Source organism: Mustela erminea, chromosome 4 (assembly GCF_009829155.1).
Source record: "Mustela erminea isolate mMusErm1 chromosome 4, mMusErm1.Pri, whole genome shotgun sequence".
NCBI lineage: Eukaryota > Metazoa > Chordata > Mammalia > Carnivora > Mustelidae > Mustela > Mustela erminea.
In genome coordinates this window covers 6,455,807-6,472,417 of record NC_045617.1, presented here as the reverse complement: position 1 = coordinate 6,472,417, position 16,611 = coordinate 6,455,807, and the positions used below count along the sequence as shown (strand labels likewise).

The following is a 16,611-nucleotide window of genomic DNA, read 5'->3' as shown; positions in this document are numbered from 1 at the left end:
CTCTTGGTTGGGCCTGCATTTCAGCCAAGGGCAAAACTGTAAATATTTACACTGACAGTTGGTACGCCTTTGGGGTAGCTCCTGACTATGAAATGCTATGCAAAAAGGAAGGCTTCCTCACTTCCAGTGGTGACAAAATTAAAAATGGACTTTACGTCAAGGAATTATTACGTCAAGGAAGCTTGGCCAGCAGCTTTCGCCACGATCAAGGTCCCTGGGCATTCCAAACTTGATTTTCTAGAGGATAGAGAAAACTACCTCGTTGATATTTCCTCAAAGAATACTGCTCCCAAAGGAGCCACCAACCAAATCTCTATCTTGGTCCAAAGGGATGCTACCCCAAATGACAATCTGGAAAAGTTGACTACAGATGCCCAACAGTTGGCCCAAGAAAAGGAAAACCAATACTGGAAATCTAAAAACTATTGGTTTGATGAAAAAAAAAGAGAAAACTCTGGGTAGGGCCAAGTAATAATTCAGTCCTGCTAGAGACTCTAAAATTCCCATTGCTGACTATAGTACATGCAATGAATCAATGGTCTGATAAAATGATAGCCTTTATGAACCAGCACTGGCGGGGAAATATTAACAAGACCACAGAGAGTGCCTACTTTGTTTGCCCTGCCTGTACAAAATATTCAGGAAATCCTGTCCACACTGCTCCTGAAGACTTTAAACAGCCCCATGGACCATTTGAGGTATGACAAATGGATTTTACTCAGCTTCCCCCAACTCATGGGTATGAATATGTCTTAGTAATGGTTTATGTATTTTCTCACTAGACTATAGCCTTTTTGTAGAGATAAGCTATTGCTACTTCTGTAGTTAAAAACCTACCAGATCATCCCTACCTGGGGAACCCCCACCCCTTGAACATCATAGAGACTAGAGAACTTACTTTGCCAGTGAAGTGCTTTGGCAGATATATGCTGTTTGGCCAATTTTTACAACACATTTACTGTACCATCCTCAATCCTCATGGCTAGTCAGACGCACAAATAAGTATCATTAAAACTCAACTGGCAAAATTTGTGAGACCCTTCAAGTATCCTGGCCAAAAGTGCTGCCAGTAATCCTTCTAAACCTCAGATCTGCCCCTTTTGGGACCCATAAACTCTCACCCTTTGAGATAATCACAGGATGTACAATGCCCTTGGGACCTGCTTCGTTTAATCCACAGCTGGTAGAGGGAATTATACTTCAACATTACAAAGCCTAATTGCTCCTGTGGAGAATAACCATGCTTTAGTAAGACAATCTTTCCATAGTGTGTTCTTGGAAGACAAAGACCTTAATCATCTAACTGCATCCTACAGATTTTGACTATTGGACAGGCTCTTCAATCCACTGGAAAGTCCCTTATCAGGTATTATTAACCAACCTTTGTTCCACCAAACTCTAAGGAATAGATTCCTGGATTCATGTGTCACATCTAAAGAAAGCAGCGAACACTGATTAGATCTGCATACCAACTGATGACCTGAAAATAAAGATTTTCAGGAATTAAAGCAGAGAACAGCTAAAAGAGACAGCTTTCCCAAGATGACTGGACCAAAAGTGACATGCTCAACACAGTGATACTGGTTTAACACTTCACAGTGTTTTCCAATGCTTACCTCAGATGGGAAATGCCTGAACATTTTTCCCTCTTACCCATCCTTGTTACTCAGATGGGCCTCAACAATTTCCAATCTATGTACTTTCCTTCCAACATGGGACATGATAACCAGGAAAGGTCCTTTCTGGCACCAGCAATGAAACCATTAAATATGAAAAACCCAACTCTTCATCAGCAATGATTTTGAGGAAAAAATCTCCATCAAAATGGAGAAATGTGAAAATAAAGGAGGCCTTATTTACAATGGAGTTGGGAAGTCCAGAAGGGGGAAATTTCAAACACAACCACTCACCATAAGTATACCCCACACTCCCCAGCAGAAAGAAGCCTACTTTACATACCCCAGTAGGAGGAAGGAAGAATTTCTCTTTGCCCAGCAATGGTCTGGCCATTGAGAATTCAGTGAAACACTCCTCTCCAGCTCCCCCCTTCCCGATAAAAGCAAGCCCTCTTCTCTGTTCTCTGTATTTGCCCATGATTTACCACAGTTTGCATGTCCACAGCTGCAATACATCTGCTATTGCCCAATAAACTCATTTTGTGGGTAAAATAACTGGTCTTTTGTTTTGGCTACAAAAAAAAAAAAAAAAAGGATCAGCCATTTACCCATTTTTATCAAAGGTACTTATATATTACATGACTATACCACAATTTGTTTATCTATTCATCTATTGATGAACACTTGGGTTGTTTCACAATATAGCCTATCTTTATAAATATTCCATGTGGACTTGAAAAGAATACATATTTGGCTGTTGGGTAAAATATTCTATAGCTGTTATTTAGGTCAAGTTGTTTGATAGTGTTATCCAAATGTTCCATATGCTTACTGATTTTTTTGTGTGTTTTATTATTGAGACCTATTAATATCTTCAACTTTAATTGTGGATTTGTCTTTTTTTCTTTGCAGCTCTACCTGTTTTTATTCCATACTTACTGAAACTCTGTTATTAAGTATAAACATTTAGTATTATTATATCTTTTTTATAAACTGACTATCATTAGTTATGGCATTGCCTTCTTTACTAAATTCTTTGTTCTGAAATCTACTAGTTTTTTGTTAACATACAAGAGAACATAAAAAAAAAACTAATGTTAGGATGATATGTTTTTTTCTATCCTTATATTTTTAATAAATTGTGTCTTCACAGTTAAAGTCATTTCTTGTAGGCAGCATATATTTATGTCTTGCTATTTTAGCTAATCTAAAGTCTCTGCCTTTAATTGAGGTGTCAAGAACATTTACATTTAATGTGATTATTTATATGGTTTGATTAGGTCTTATTATTCTACTATTTTCTAATCTATTTTTTTGTTATTTTTTCATGTCTTTTTTGTGTTATTTTTGTGCCTCTATTTTATCTTCTTAATTGGCTTATCAGCTATAGCTTTTTGTTATTTTAGTCATTGCTTGGGGGTTATGGTATGCATTATAGTACCCATTTTTAACTTAACGGAGTCTGTTTTAGAGTAATGTTGTGCCAGTTTTCATATACTATAAGAACTTTCAAGAGTATTGATTTTTTTTCTATATCCAGCTTTGTGTTATTACATACACACATGTAAGTAATAAAAAATACTATATTTAATCATTCAATTAACATTCCTGGTCCACTTTATTCCCATGTTTCCATCTGATATAATTTTCCTCCTGCCTCTAGTACTTTGTAAAACATTTACTCTAGTGTAGTGTAGTTCTGCTAGTGATAAGTTCTTCAGCTTTTGTATGCCTAAAAAAAAATCTATTTCATCTTTGTTTTTTAAATTCATTTTTGCTAGGTATAGAAATCTATGTTGAAAGATTTTTTTTCAGCACTTAAAGCTGTTGCTCAATTGTCTTCTCTCATTTAATTCCGAAAAGAAATCTTTTGTAATCCTTATTTTTGTTTCTCTGTATATAAAGTTTGTTTTCTTTGTCTACTTTCAAAGTTATTTAATTTATAACTGGTCTTAAGCCCTTTGATTATCGTGTGCTTGATGTATTTTTCCTTACATTCATTGAATACTTTTCAGGCTTCATTTCCTCAAATAGACTGGGTTTTATGTGTGTGTGGGTGTGGGTGTGTGTGTATTGGGGGGCTGTGTGTGTGTTGGGGGGGTTGTGTGTGTGTGTGTCTGTGTGTGGTGTGTGTGTGTGTTAGTGGGCTTTATTATTATTATTATTTTTAATCCTCCCTTTTGCCACCTTTTCTCAGGGACTCTAGTTACACATATATTAGGCTGCTGGAAATTGCCCCACACAGTTCACTGACGTTCTCTTTAAAAAAAAAAAAAAAAGAAAAAAAAGTAATTTTCTAAATTTCAGTTTGGATAGTTTCTTTGTCCTTAAATTCACTAATCTTTTCTTCTGCAAAGTCTAATCTGCCATTAATCTCATCCACGTATTTTTCATCTCACACATTGCAGTTTTCCTCATGAGGAGTTCAGTTTAGGTCTGTTTTTATATACTTCATGTCTCCATTTAATTCTTAGAACACATGAAACATAATTGCAGTAAGTACTGCTGCTTCTAACATCTGAGTCAGTTCTGGCTCAATTCTGATTGAATAATGTGTCTCTTCACTATTAGTCATATATTCTTGCTTCTGTGCATGACTTATAATCTTTAATTGAATGCTGGACACTTGTTAATTTTCCATGTTGGACTTCTGTATTCCAAAAAATATTCCTGGACTTTGTGTTGGAATATAGTTAGTTACCTGGTATACTTTTATCCATTCAGGTCTTCTTTTAGAGAATTTAGTACTTGAGTTCAGAGAAGAATTTCATTTAGAGAAAATTATTCCACACTACTGAGGAAAACTTCTTCTGAGTATTCTCTTTAGTGCCTCATTAAGTATAAAGTTTTCCAGTCTGGTTGCTGGAGAGAAGCAGTGTTCTAAGCCCTGTGTAGCAACTAATCCTTTCAGGTAGTTCTTACTGTAATCTGTGGATTATTTCTCTATACAGCTTTTTTCCTCCAGACTTTGTTCCACAAACTCTATCCTTCCAGAGTCTCAGATCTGTCTTTTCAACTGCAGGAACCCTGTAGGTTCTTCCTGGGATATTTCTCCCTATGCCAGAGCCTGAAGAATCTCTTTAGGCAGTAAGATGGGGCAATCATAGAGATCATTTTTCTCTGCCTCTCTGGAATCAATGTCTTGTTGCTGGTGTCTTGAAAATTTCATATATTCTGTCTAGGTTTTTATTTATTTATTTTTAATTTGTTTGTTTTAGACCAGGAAGTGATAAATCTAGTTCCTGATTCACTGTCTTGATGGAAGTAGAAGACAGATACTTTATTAGTACAACTGTTAAAAATCTAGCTTGACCTGAATGTGCTAATCAAAACAGAAGCAACACTCTTTTTACAGTTTCATTCAGATCAGACTATTCTAGGTTAATACAAGATGACAAGAATCATCTTTTTCCAGCATCAACCTTTTTCCCCCCATTATCACCACACAAACCTTGGAAGTTGACTCATGTAAGCCTAGAAAAAGATGAAGAAAGAAGACTGCAAGGTATCCTCACCCTGAAATAACTCCTTTCCAGATTTGAAAATCTTGGGATGTGGAACTCTCAGCAAAGGGAAATTACGACTTTATCTGAGAGGGTGCCATAGACCACCACTGACTTAGCAGATAGTAGTTGAGAATTACTACTTAATTATTTGCTTGAGAATAAAAAGCATTTAGAGTTTTAATAGCAATAAACAAGTTTCTCAGACTCAGAGAAGCAAACATAATGACAGTACCAACAGTTATCTAGAAATGCTTTTGAAAAATTATAGCCCAAAAAAGGAACTACTGAACCGGACCACTTGCGGTCCACATATTAAGTCATCCACCAGACGGCAGAAACTCTTCCCCTGCAATAAGCAGTGATGGTTGCAAACTAGCTATTGACCAACTTTCAGACTCAAGTCTGATTGTGAATGGAAAGTAACTATCCTGGAAATACATTTGATGCAGAGTCATCAGGATGGTCAAATTTCAGGAAAAGACTAATGAAAATGTTTTATTTGAATTGGCATTGATATTTTGCAAAATACTTAAAATATGCTGCTTGTTCTTAGGAACATATTATTTGTCTTTAGGAATGAAGAGAATTTGCCATAAAAATAACTTACTAAAAATTAAATAAATCTTATAGCTTTTGAAATTTGGAAAATTTGGGAAAAAATTAAAGAAAGGTAATACAAAACACCAAATTTATATTTGCTATTAAATATATTAATACAATTAAATAAAGAGAAAAGTGACAACATTTCAAATATGTAATTCTTCTAAGATAAGTTTCCAAACTTCGAGGGCTTTTTTAATTCGGTGTACATTCCAGTCTTAAATGATAAAAAAGGGAATGAAGTAGAGGACAATATAAAATGCCACTGAAAGTTAAACAAATTACGAACTTTCTAAGAAATAGTTCTATAGAATGAAGACAAAAACTGTAGGCTCATGAAGCATGCTACAACTTAGGGTAAGACATTTTACTCTATCATTAAAAATTGACTTGCTACTTTGCTTAAGCAAGAGAACGCTCTTGGGGGATTAGGTTCAATGAAACACAAATCAGTTCTCTCTGTATGTCTCTCTCACTTTCAGCAGGAGAATTAAATTTCTAGTAGGAGAAATGTGGAAAAAAGACAGGAAAGTCTTGAGCTCTTACTTGCTTTTTTGCTTGAGTGTTGACAGCCTGAGCCTATTGCCCTGCCAGGAATGCCTCTGGCTAGCGAGAAGAAAGACTGAATTCATGATAAAAGCTCTTTGGGCTCAGTTTACTTTTCCAAGTTAGCTGTAAATCACTTGAGATACAGAATTTCAGGGTCTTTGCTAATATATCAAACCTGACCATTTTTTGGTGCAAAAAAATTAATTTTAAAAACTGGTGCTAGGCATAAAGGTCAGAAGATGGTAGAGAGAAAGGCTGTATATTATTCTATTACCTAAAATGAATCTTATAATATATATTAATAACTAGGATTTTAAAGCCATGGATGAATTCAAAATAATATAAAAATACATATTTGGGGCACCTGAGTGGCTCAGCGGGTTGAAGCCTCTGCCTTCGGTTCAGGTCATGATCTCAGGGTCCTGGGATCAAGCCCCCCATCATGCTCTCTGCTTGGCAGGGAGCCTGCTTCCCTTCCTCTCTCTGCCTGCCTCTCTGCCACTTGTGATCTCTGTCTGTCAAATAAATGAATAAAATCTTTAAAAAATTTTAAAGATATATATTTATTGATATTTGATGCTGATGGTGACATTGCTAAATTTAATTTAAAAAAGCCATATCAAAACAAAGCTATTCTATTTGAACTAAATTAGGTAAATGGTACTTCTCCTAGAGTTGCTATCAAATGCATCAATGTTTTCTTTAAAAACAATTAAAATAATTGTGTGATTTTATTTTATCTAAAATCTGTTTCTCCCATTTTGTTTCTCACCATTTAGCACTGTTCTATAACACCCAGTAGTCAACTGATAAATATTTGTTGATTAAACTGAATGAGCCACTGAAAATTATTGGGATTCTAGAAAGTAGTTGAATGGAAAATAATCTTACCCAACAAATTGATACTTTGTTACATTCTTTCCCCAGCAAGCCCAGTCTTTAGACAACATAAACTGGATGATACTCTCCCTCTACTTACCCTCCTCTAGGTTTTCATGCCACTTGGAAAACAAAATCCAAACTTCTCACTGTGGTCTCCAAGCCTACATGATCCTGGGCAGCCTGGTTGGCCATCCCCGACCACACTCCTGCTCCTCCCCTCACTGGCCATCTTCCAGCTCCTCGGATGAGGTGCTCTATTCCCTGCTCAGACTCTGCACTAGTCACCCCTTTGCCTGGAGCTCTCGGCCTTCTGGGGCTTTACATGCCCGGCTCCTTCTCCCCATTACATCTCAGCCCACAAAGCTTGAGATGGTATCTAACGTAGCCCCTCACCCTTCTCCTTTTCTCTCTGGATGGTGTAACTCCGTATTGACATCCAACACAGCACTTGTCATTAGCCGGTATTAATCTTAATAAACATTTATTTGCTTTCCCTCCCCCCAACCACTCTGAGAATATATGAGGTATCTGATAAGGCCAGTGATTCGCTTTTTCATGACTGTATTTCTAGAACTTTAACAGTACCAGGCACATTATAGGGCTCCCTCATATATACATTTAAATAAATGAACCAATGAATGAATGGATGAATGAATGCAAAGTACACCATCAGCCAAGACCCAAACATTGTAGATATTTAGAAGGATGGTGGAAAATGAGCATTAAAAAAAATTTTTTTTTAATTTAACTACGACTGAAAAGCAATGTTAATATTAGTCATTTCTCTCTATTTCATGAAGGCCTGTGCCTTTATTTTATTTTATTTTTTTAAAGATTTTATTTATTTATTTGACAGACAAAGATCACAGGTAGGCAGAGAGGCAGGCTGAGAGAGAGGAAGGGAAGCAGGCTCCCTGCTGAGCAGAGAGCCCAATACGGGGCTTGATCCCAGGACCCTGAGATCATGACCTGAGCTGAAGGCAGAGGCTTTAACCCACTGAGCCACCCAAGTGCCCCAGGCCTGTGCCTTTAGAGAGTTGTCATTGGTTTCAGGATATAGTACTGTAGTCATGTTGAAATGATATAGAGGAAAAAGTGCCTAAGTGTCTTGTGGAAATTCAATTATATCACATTAAAGAAAGGCAATAGGGTTCATTCTTTCATGCTAAGAATGTAGAGAAAATATTCTTCAATAATAATAATATCACTCATAAGCATACCAGCACACACATTTTAGGCAAGAAATCAAAGTTATTAAAAAAAAAAATCATCCCAGAGAATAATGTTATAGCACAACACATGTTTCTTCAGCTAGGGGTGAGGGTGTCTTGAGAACTATTTCTAAAAATGAAAACGTGTAATAATAAAGAAAAAAAAAAACAAGCTTAATGGGCAAGTGTTTTTCAGTCTCCAAAACTGAACTTGATAGGGACCGCTTAATTGTTGATGGCAGAATCATCAATTAAATTTTACAGCTGAGCTGAGTAAGAAATCAATCAACAAAATATTAGTAATCCATCTGCTCATCACAACAAATTCTGGCAGACAACGTTATTACCTTAATGATATGATACTGGAAGGAAAAAGTAAGGAAAATGGCTTAGCATCTCCCAAAGGTGTGCAATATAGTTCCAAATCAATTTGAATTTATAGTTATCCCGAGTGATCTATAATAACCTCATTCCATAAACACTAAATTTTGAATACCTTTTAAAAACCAGAATCGATATACATCCAAAACAACCAGGTGCTCTATTTACATGTCATTCTGATACAGCTGAATGAAAGGCTTTCATATACAACCCAGGTGAAAATTATAGCTGTGGATATATCTTCAGATGTCCCTATTGGAGTATTTATAAGATACCTCACACTTAAGCAAGATACTAAAATTAAAAAAAAAAAAAATGAAGCTCAGCTGAAAAAATATTACCAAGGGAAATGATGTATAACCAAATTGCCTAGGGCCAAACATTTGAGTTTCTTTTGTCAATTTTAAGGGAAGTGGGAATGCACGATGACAAGCTTATCACAGAAATCCTTATAAATTCTCAAGAGATGGTGGGGGTTCAGAGCAAGGAGGCAGAACGCATATATAGGTGCTTGGTCACTTTGCACAATATAGTGACAAACAGAAACATGTACTTGGAAACTATCTCCACCTCACACCTACTTTCCAACCCTCTCCACTCAGCTTTCTGTCCCAGGAAGCTGGGCCAAGGGGCTCCAGTGGGGCCTCTCCCTGGTTCTGGTCAACTGTAAAGCTGCTGAAGAAAATGGATGAAGGTGTGAGAGGTGTTGATTTCTCAGGGGTCATCACATATAGTAGCCTTGGCTGAGAAGGGAACCACGGAGCATGTGCACAATATTTAGGGCTGGTGTTACACAGTCCTTCGCCATCAAACAGGAGTTGTGGCAGAAACTGAAAAGAAGTCCGGAAATTAATGACCCCCAGATAGAAGCAGCTAGAACCACCAAGATTCTTGTGAGCACACTCAGGTACTTTCATCAGTCTTCCTTGGATTTAAAATAAAATTCTGTAAGCAACACTTCCCAACTCCAAGTAAAAGGAGAGAGGCAAGAGAAATAGAGAAAAATAAACCTGAAAGGATGTGCTACAGGAGGAAAAGACACCATGGCCCTCCACGGCAACAAAGGTGTGGACTGTATCGTTGGGGGCTAATTACTTAGCCTGAAGATACCTGAAGGGGATTGTATCAGCAAAGACAAAGGAGCAGGACTCTAGGAAAGGCTTAACAATCTTTGAGACCAAAACAACAACAACAAACCAAAACAACAGCAATGACAACAAAAAAACAAAAAATTGGACATCCTGACAAAAGTCCAGCGGGCTCAGGAACAAGATATATTGTGTAAGAAGGATATGAGATTGCTGCCCTGCCAGACTCCGAACTGAACGGCAAATAGAAATCCGGAAATAAAAACTGGAAAAATGGAAATCAAAGTAACTCACTGTCAAGAAAGGAACCATCCTACTTCATGAGCTAGGGAAACATAGTTCTTCCTAGGAGTTTTGGCAAAATGAATATAAAACCACTACCCCCAGCACCACTGTTCTCCAGTTACTTAAGGCAACAGCAGGAGGGGGAAGCATGTCCATTTGCACCAGGGTGAAAAGCTGAACCTGGAAGGTGCTTTGTTTTGTTTTGTTTTTTAACCCACCAATACACACTGAAGATAAAAACTGCTCCTCACAGGCTCGGCAGGGGGCTTGAGCCCAAATAAAAGTCATCTGGGGAAACGGGAAAGGCACACTTTTTTCCATGGGAGCTCGGGGAGGACATCACTTGTCCTGCCTCACAGCATGGGGCCAGCGTCTTCAAGAATCCCACCCTTGGCCCTGGGACAAAACTATGGTTAATAAAGGCACTGAAACTTTTGGACTAAAACTAAGTTGAAAGACTGACTTGGCATTTTAATTATCCATTTCACTTCTGTTCTTCAGTGCTGTGAATCATTGACAGGTGGCTAAAATAACCATCCATAACATTATAGCCAAAATATTGAGAGCCATGCTATATATTTAAAAAAAGCTATATTTCAGATGGCTGCTTTGGGCAAATGACCTCTTCTTAGATCAAATCTACATTCTAAAAACTTCAAAATTCTGTGTACGATAGCCTTAAAATGTAATAAAAGTGTACAAAAACATTTTTTAAATAGCAACTATCCAATTATATTTTATTTGTACATAACAAATAGTTTTGTTGATGAGCCAAATTGTAGTTTAATCAGTAAATGCCTTAAAACTTTCCTTTTGGAGAAAATAGATGATAGATACAGACAGATAGATAATAGATAAATGGATACATTTATCCATTCACTTGAATGGATAAATGATAGTACATAATACCATAACAGGTTACACTATAATGAGGTACTGAATGCTTTACTTATGTTTTAAGATTTATTTATTTGAGAGGGAGAGAGAGAGAGCAAGAGAGGGAAGAGGCAGAGGAGGTAGAGAGAGTCTCTGCTGAACACAGAGCTTGAAGTGGCGCTTGATCGCAGGACCCTGAGATCAGGACCTGAGGCTGAATCTGAGAGTCTAATACTTAACCCACCAATCCACCCATGTGCCCCAAAGTGCACTGTTCTAAGCAGATTTTTCAACACCTCTATCATGTGCTTACTTTCGTTCTGCTGTTCAACCATCCAGAGATAATAAACAGTATAACCATGACTCTGGCTTTCGTCTGATGCCAAAGCCTATATATTTTTTTTTTTCTTTCGGAATTTTCAGATTTTGAAGTAACTTCAGATTAGACAAAAGAATTGCACAAAGAACTCTCATACGTGCTTCCCCCAGAGTCCCCAGATGTTGGTGTTCTATCACATTTAGTGGATCATTCCTCTCAGTACACAATGCGTATCACATGTCATCACACACACATGTATATGCACACAGATTTTTTATAAATCATTTGAGAGAAAATTGCCGACATGAGGTTCTTTACCCTTAAATGTGTCAGTTTGTAGTTCTTGAGAGAAGTAAAATTGTCTTATAAAAACATAAGATGGTTATCAAAACCAGAAAATACTAACATAAGACTCATATAATTTAACCTTATTCTTACTTGTAAATTGTATAATTATATCCATAATGTCCATATTCTCCACTAAGTAATGTTCTGGCCCAGAGTTTAATGAGGGATCCTGTATTGCATTTGGTTATTATGTCGTTTTAACCTCCTCTGATCCATCCAGCAACTTATCTGTCTTTTCTCTGGGCATTTGCTGTCATGTACTAGCCAGTGATTGCGTAAACTGTCCCTCAGTTCAGGTTTGCCTAAGGCTTCTTCACACGCCATCGATTTGGCTCAATGCATCACCTTAGGTCATTTGGCGGAGATGGTGTCATTTTTTCCTTTCAGTATAAGTAAGTGTTTTTCTTGGGAGACAATTAAGGCCATCCAGATGTCCTGTTGGTAATGAAACTTCTACTCACTATCTTAGCATCCATTAAGGGTCCTTGCCTGAATCGATTGTTATTATGACAATTGCCAAACTGTGATTTTTTAATGTGCCAATCCGTCCACACTCGGCAGGTCACTGAAGAGCCCTTCTAACCACAGGTTCATTTGTATGTTCATTTGATTAAACCTAAATGGGTGCACAGATTCTTATTTTACTGGATTATAATCTCTTGGTAATTTATTTTAGAAATATTTTATTTATTTGATTATTTTATTTATTCATTTATTTAAGAAAGCGAGAGCATGAGGGAAGAGGCAGAAGGGGAGAGAGAGTCCCTGCTGAGCACAGACCCCCGACATGGGACTCAGTCTCACCGTCCTGAGATCATGACCTGAGCCAAAACCAGAAGTCAGACCCTTCACCGACAGAGGACCCAGATGCCCCTCTTGATTATTTATTTTAATGCTCACATTCACTTAGGCTTTGCTAGTAGGAGCCTCTTTAAACTGGACCCTGTATCTTTTGACACGTCTCCATTGTCATATCTGTCCCCTCTTACTTTCTGGAACGAGAAGATGTACCAGATTCATCGTATAATTTCCCCTGAAATCAAACCTATTCCAGAACCAACTCTTTATCCAAGGAGTCTTGTTTTTGTTTCTAGCAGAAAAAGTGTTTAGAAACTGAGACCCGAGTGGTAGGTGTACTCACTGCTACTGAGGTAGCATTGCTTCTAGATTCCCTTGGAAGACACGCTAGGAATACACGTGCTAGACACAAAAAAGTCTATGGCCGCCCCGAGTTCACAGCAATCATTGTGATTCCAATCAAAGAGTTTATTCTAGATTTCTCCCTTTCAATATCTGTTTCTTCTCTATCTTTGTTGATTTTTTTTTTAAACATCATAAAACAGTAACGTGATTCCAAAGGTCAAAATATACAAAAAGGTCAAGTCCAAAAAGAGTCCCTCTCTCTGCCTCAGCCACGTCACGTCACCCCTCATGCCTTCCTCTCAGCCGCAGCTCACCCCTGCAGGTCATCCATTGCCGTTGGTTTGGGGCCAGTCATCGGTTTCTTTTAGAAAAATAAGCGGGCATACACATGTTTTCTTATCCCTGAGGAGCTGGGCTCCTGGTTAAAAACCTATGTGTCTTATGTGTGATTTTTTCACACGAGACCCTGAGTGATTGCAGGGATTTTATCTGGCACCTCTGGGTGGGGGGTGGGCACCGCCCTCCCCACACCTGAGCTGGGCTGAGCCACTGCCCTGAGTCTCCGCGTGGGGCTGCAGCCAACCTTCCAGAGCCTGTCAGAGCCCTGCAGGGTCACGTGCTTCCCCTGTGGGCCTTCTCGGACCTGGTGCCTTCTTTCCCAGGGCTCTGTCGGAGCAGCCAACGTCTTCAGGCTCCTCTGGTGAGGCCTCCCTGCGAGGTGGGGCGGACACTAGGAAGGCAGTCTTGCCTGCTCTGACTTAGTACACACTTTGGTCTTCCCGTTATGTCCCCTCACGCCCACCTAGGGCCCCCAAAACGGCAGTGAGCTCTCTCAACCAGGGAAATGACTCCCATGCCTGTGCTGACCCCGACTTCCCACTCCACACCTTCCCAGAGGAGAGTGAAACAGGAGGACGGCATCTCCTTTGGTTTTAGACTCTTGCATCATCGTGGTAGGTGATTCAAGCCTTCATTTACTGATGGCTCCTCTAATACCAACAGCTCAGAGTTCTCTCTCCCAGTCAGCTGGGCTCTTGGTGGATTTCCATTACTGTTACACAAAGGGCATCACAATGTAGGTTATCTTTTGCATTTTACTTTTTTTTTTTTGGTCTAATAATTCTGTAAATCACTCCATACCACTGTACAGAGGTGTTCCTCACCGTCTTCCCAGCCACATAGCTCTGCGTGATGTGGGCACACTCTCTCAGGATTAGGCATTTAGGTTTTTCCAGGATTTCTCAACTATAAACAATGACCTTGTATATATGTATGTTCATGTTGTTGGCCGATAGTGAATTCATGTCGTTGTAGGGGAAAAAAAAAATATATATATATATATATAATATATACACATATATATGTATATGTATATATGTACATATGTATGTATATGTTGTAGAAAAAATGTATATGTTGTAGAAAAAAATATATGTATTTTTTTAACATGCTATCTTGAGTAAACTTGCCATGTGATTTCTGAAAGACCTAACTTTAGGAATCAGTTCTTTAAAAGAAAAAAAAAATTGACGTCAACTGTTCACATTTATCATCAAGTGTTTCCTTTAATATAGTAGTAGGTGAGGTTTCTCTGCGAGTTCTGAAATTTTATGCCAACAAACCAGCAACCGGCCTCAGCATAGAAAAGGAATTCACCAAGTGTATCACTGGATTTCACTCTGTTTTGGGGGCGGAACTTCTCGAGATTACAAGATTGTTTTTTCCCTCAATTGCAGTAACAAGTATTTGGGCTAAGGATAATGATCAAACACTAAAGAAAAAGAGCGATACATATCAAAAGTAATTGCAAATGGAAAAGCAGGACAGCCATCCCCGATTTACCTCAGAAGTACAAAACCGACTCTATTCAGGGCAGTAATATTCCCTCTGAACTCGAGTTTCAGCGTTAGCCTAATTTTCCACAGAAATGGTATTTGTAAGCTGGAGACTCTCAGCTGTGTTCTTATTTCTGAAGCCTGCTGCTCTCCATGCATTCCCTCTTCCTTCCTTTCTCCTCTGCCACCTTTAACTGCTCACCCTTCTGCTCTGTGAAACTGAAGCAAATTGCAATGTGTTCTGTAAGAATCGAGCTAGAAGAATCGGAGAGTTATTCAGATATAAAGAACATAATATAGCGAAGTCCTTGGGTGAGAAAATAGTAAGCAGAGAACTTTCCAATCTCAGGGCTGAGAGTATGAAGGCTTCTATGTTAACATCAATATATAAAGGCTAAGGTCAGAAATCAAATGTAAATGACACATTCATGGAAAGTATCTACTTGTGGGGTAGGATGTTTCATTCTTAGAGATGGAAATCAATTTGTTTTAAATTGACTCAAGTTCGTTTACACAAAACAGAACCTTTGTACAATAGAGAATAAACTGACAAGATAAGTATTCATTCTGAGCCTCTAAAATGGAAAAGAACAGTTCACAACTGCCAAGATGAAGGTCTCCATCTGGCATTTCAGATTTACTGGTATTTTATGAAAGTCAGTTTTATGTTATAGAGCAATTCTCTGCCAGAGGAATAACAGGCAGGACTAATTCTTGCCTCAAAAAAAAAAAAAAAAAAGTGAATCCATAACAAAGGTAACATATCTGTTGCCTTCCCAATTTCTTGTCTGTAAACTGCATGAATGGTTTATAGGTCACAGACATGAATCAGATTCAAATTAATAACAGACTCATCAAAATACAAATAGGTCAGATAGCGATGAACAGTGTTTCCAACACCCACTTTCCATAAACAAGGTATGAGCCATCTAGACGGCCCCTCGGGGAAAGCCCACTCTTGAGTGGGATAAAATGCTCCCCATCTCTTCCTTCTGGTCCTGATCACTACAGAGGGCAAAGGACTACGGAGCCCCACTGCCTGTTCCTCAGCAACCCCCTTCTCCTCCCGTCACTAAGAACCCAAGAACAGTGTTAGTTCGCTAACTGGGCTGTGCCCCTGGTGAGTGGGGTCAGTCAGAAGTAGGGCATTAGAAGTTCATACAGTTTAGCCAGGAGCCCTCTTCTTGTGACCCAAGCCTGCTAGTCACTGAGTGAGATCACACTTTATACTAGGAGGGAACCAGAAGGTCTTCTTTGGCCTCAAGACTAACTAGGCCACGTGGTCCACAGTAGGCTCTATCCTGGAGACACGCATGGGGCTTCAGGGACAGGCCCGGCTGGTAGGAAGGTGAGCCTTCATTTCTCACTTCATGGGAGCTGTTTCTGTGAGTGATCTACCCCGGGGTTATGCACTAACAGGATGGAACGGGCAGGACATCTGTGAACCAAAAACTCTAAAACCTACCCACCAAAGCCCTCGTAGGCTCTACCGTCAAATTCACACCTGTCTACTCAGAGCAGGCCTGACTCGAATCCTTACCTCTCCAACGAGCCTGTCAGATTGTCCCATTACTAATAAGCAGCGTGTCTTGGATCCATCTTGCATGTTTTATCATTTTTAAGTTCATTATTCAAACTTCATGGTAAAGCAAAATATCTTATGTAAATGGTTGCTTACGGTATTTTTATATGGAGATTAATTTTATGGCTTCCATTTGGTTCGGTGGCTAAGAGTCTGTTCTTCGGATTCATCAGAACTGGTTTGAAATCCAGCAACAGGAATCACTAGTTTGTGACATCACCAGTTGATAACGGCTGTGAATCTGAGCCTAGTTTCCCTATCCACAGCGTGAGGAGAATGACATTTCCCATGTGGGGTTTCTGTGAGGATTAAATGTGACGGTGTGCAGAGAGCACGGGGCCCGGCCATACCGAGGCCCAATCAATCCTATCCAGCCCTGTCAGGTCATGA

At 38.8% G+C, this 16,611-nt stretch overlaps 1 protein-coding gene across 3 annotated transcripts in view; it reads right to left on the bottom strand.

The window, feature by feature from the left end:
* PRKN (parkin RBR E3 ubiquitin protein ligase) overlaps positions 1-16,611 on the bottom strand; it is a 1,064,961-nt gene that overhangs the window by 581,502 nt on the left and 466,848 nt on the right. The gene's annotated exons all lie outside the window — the stretch shown is intronic.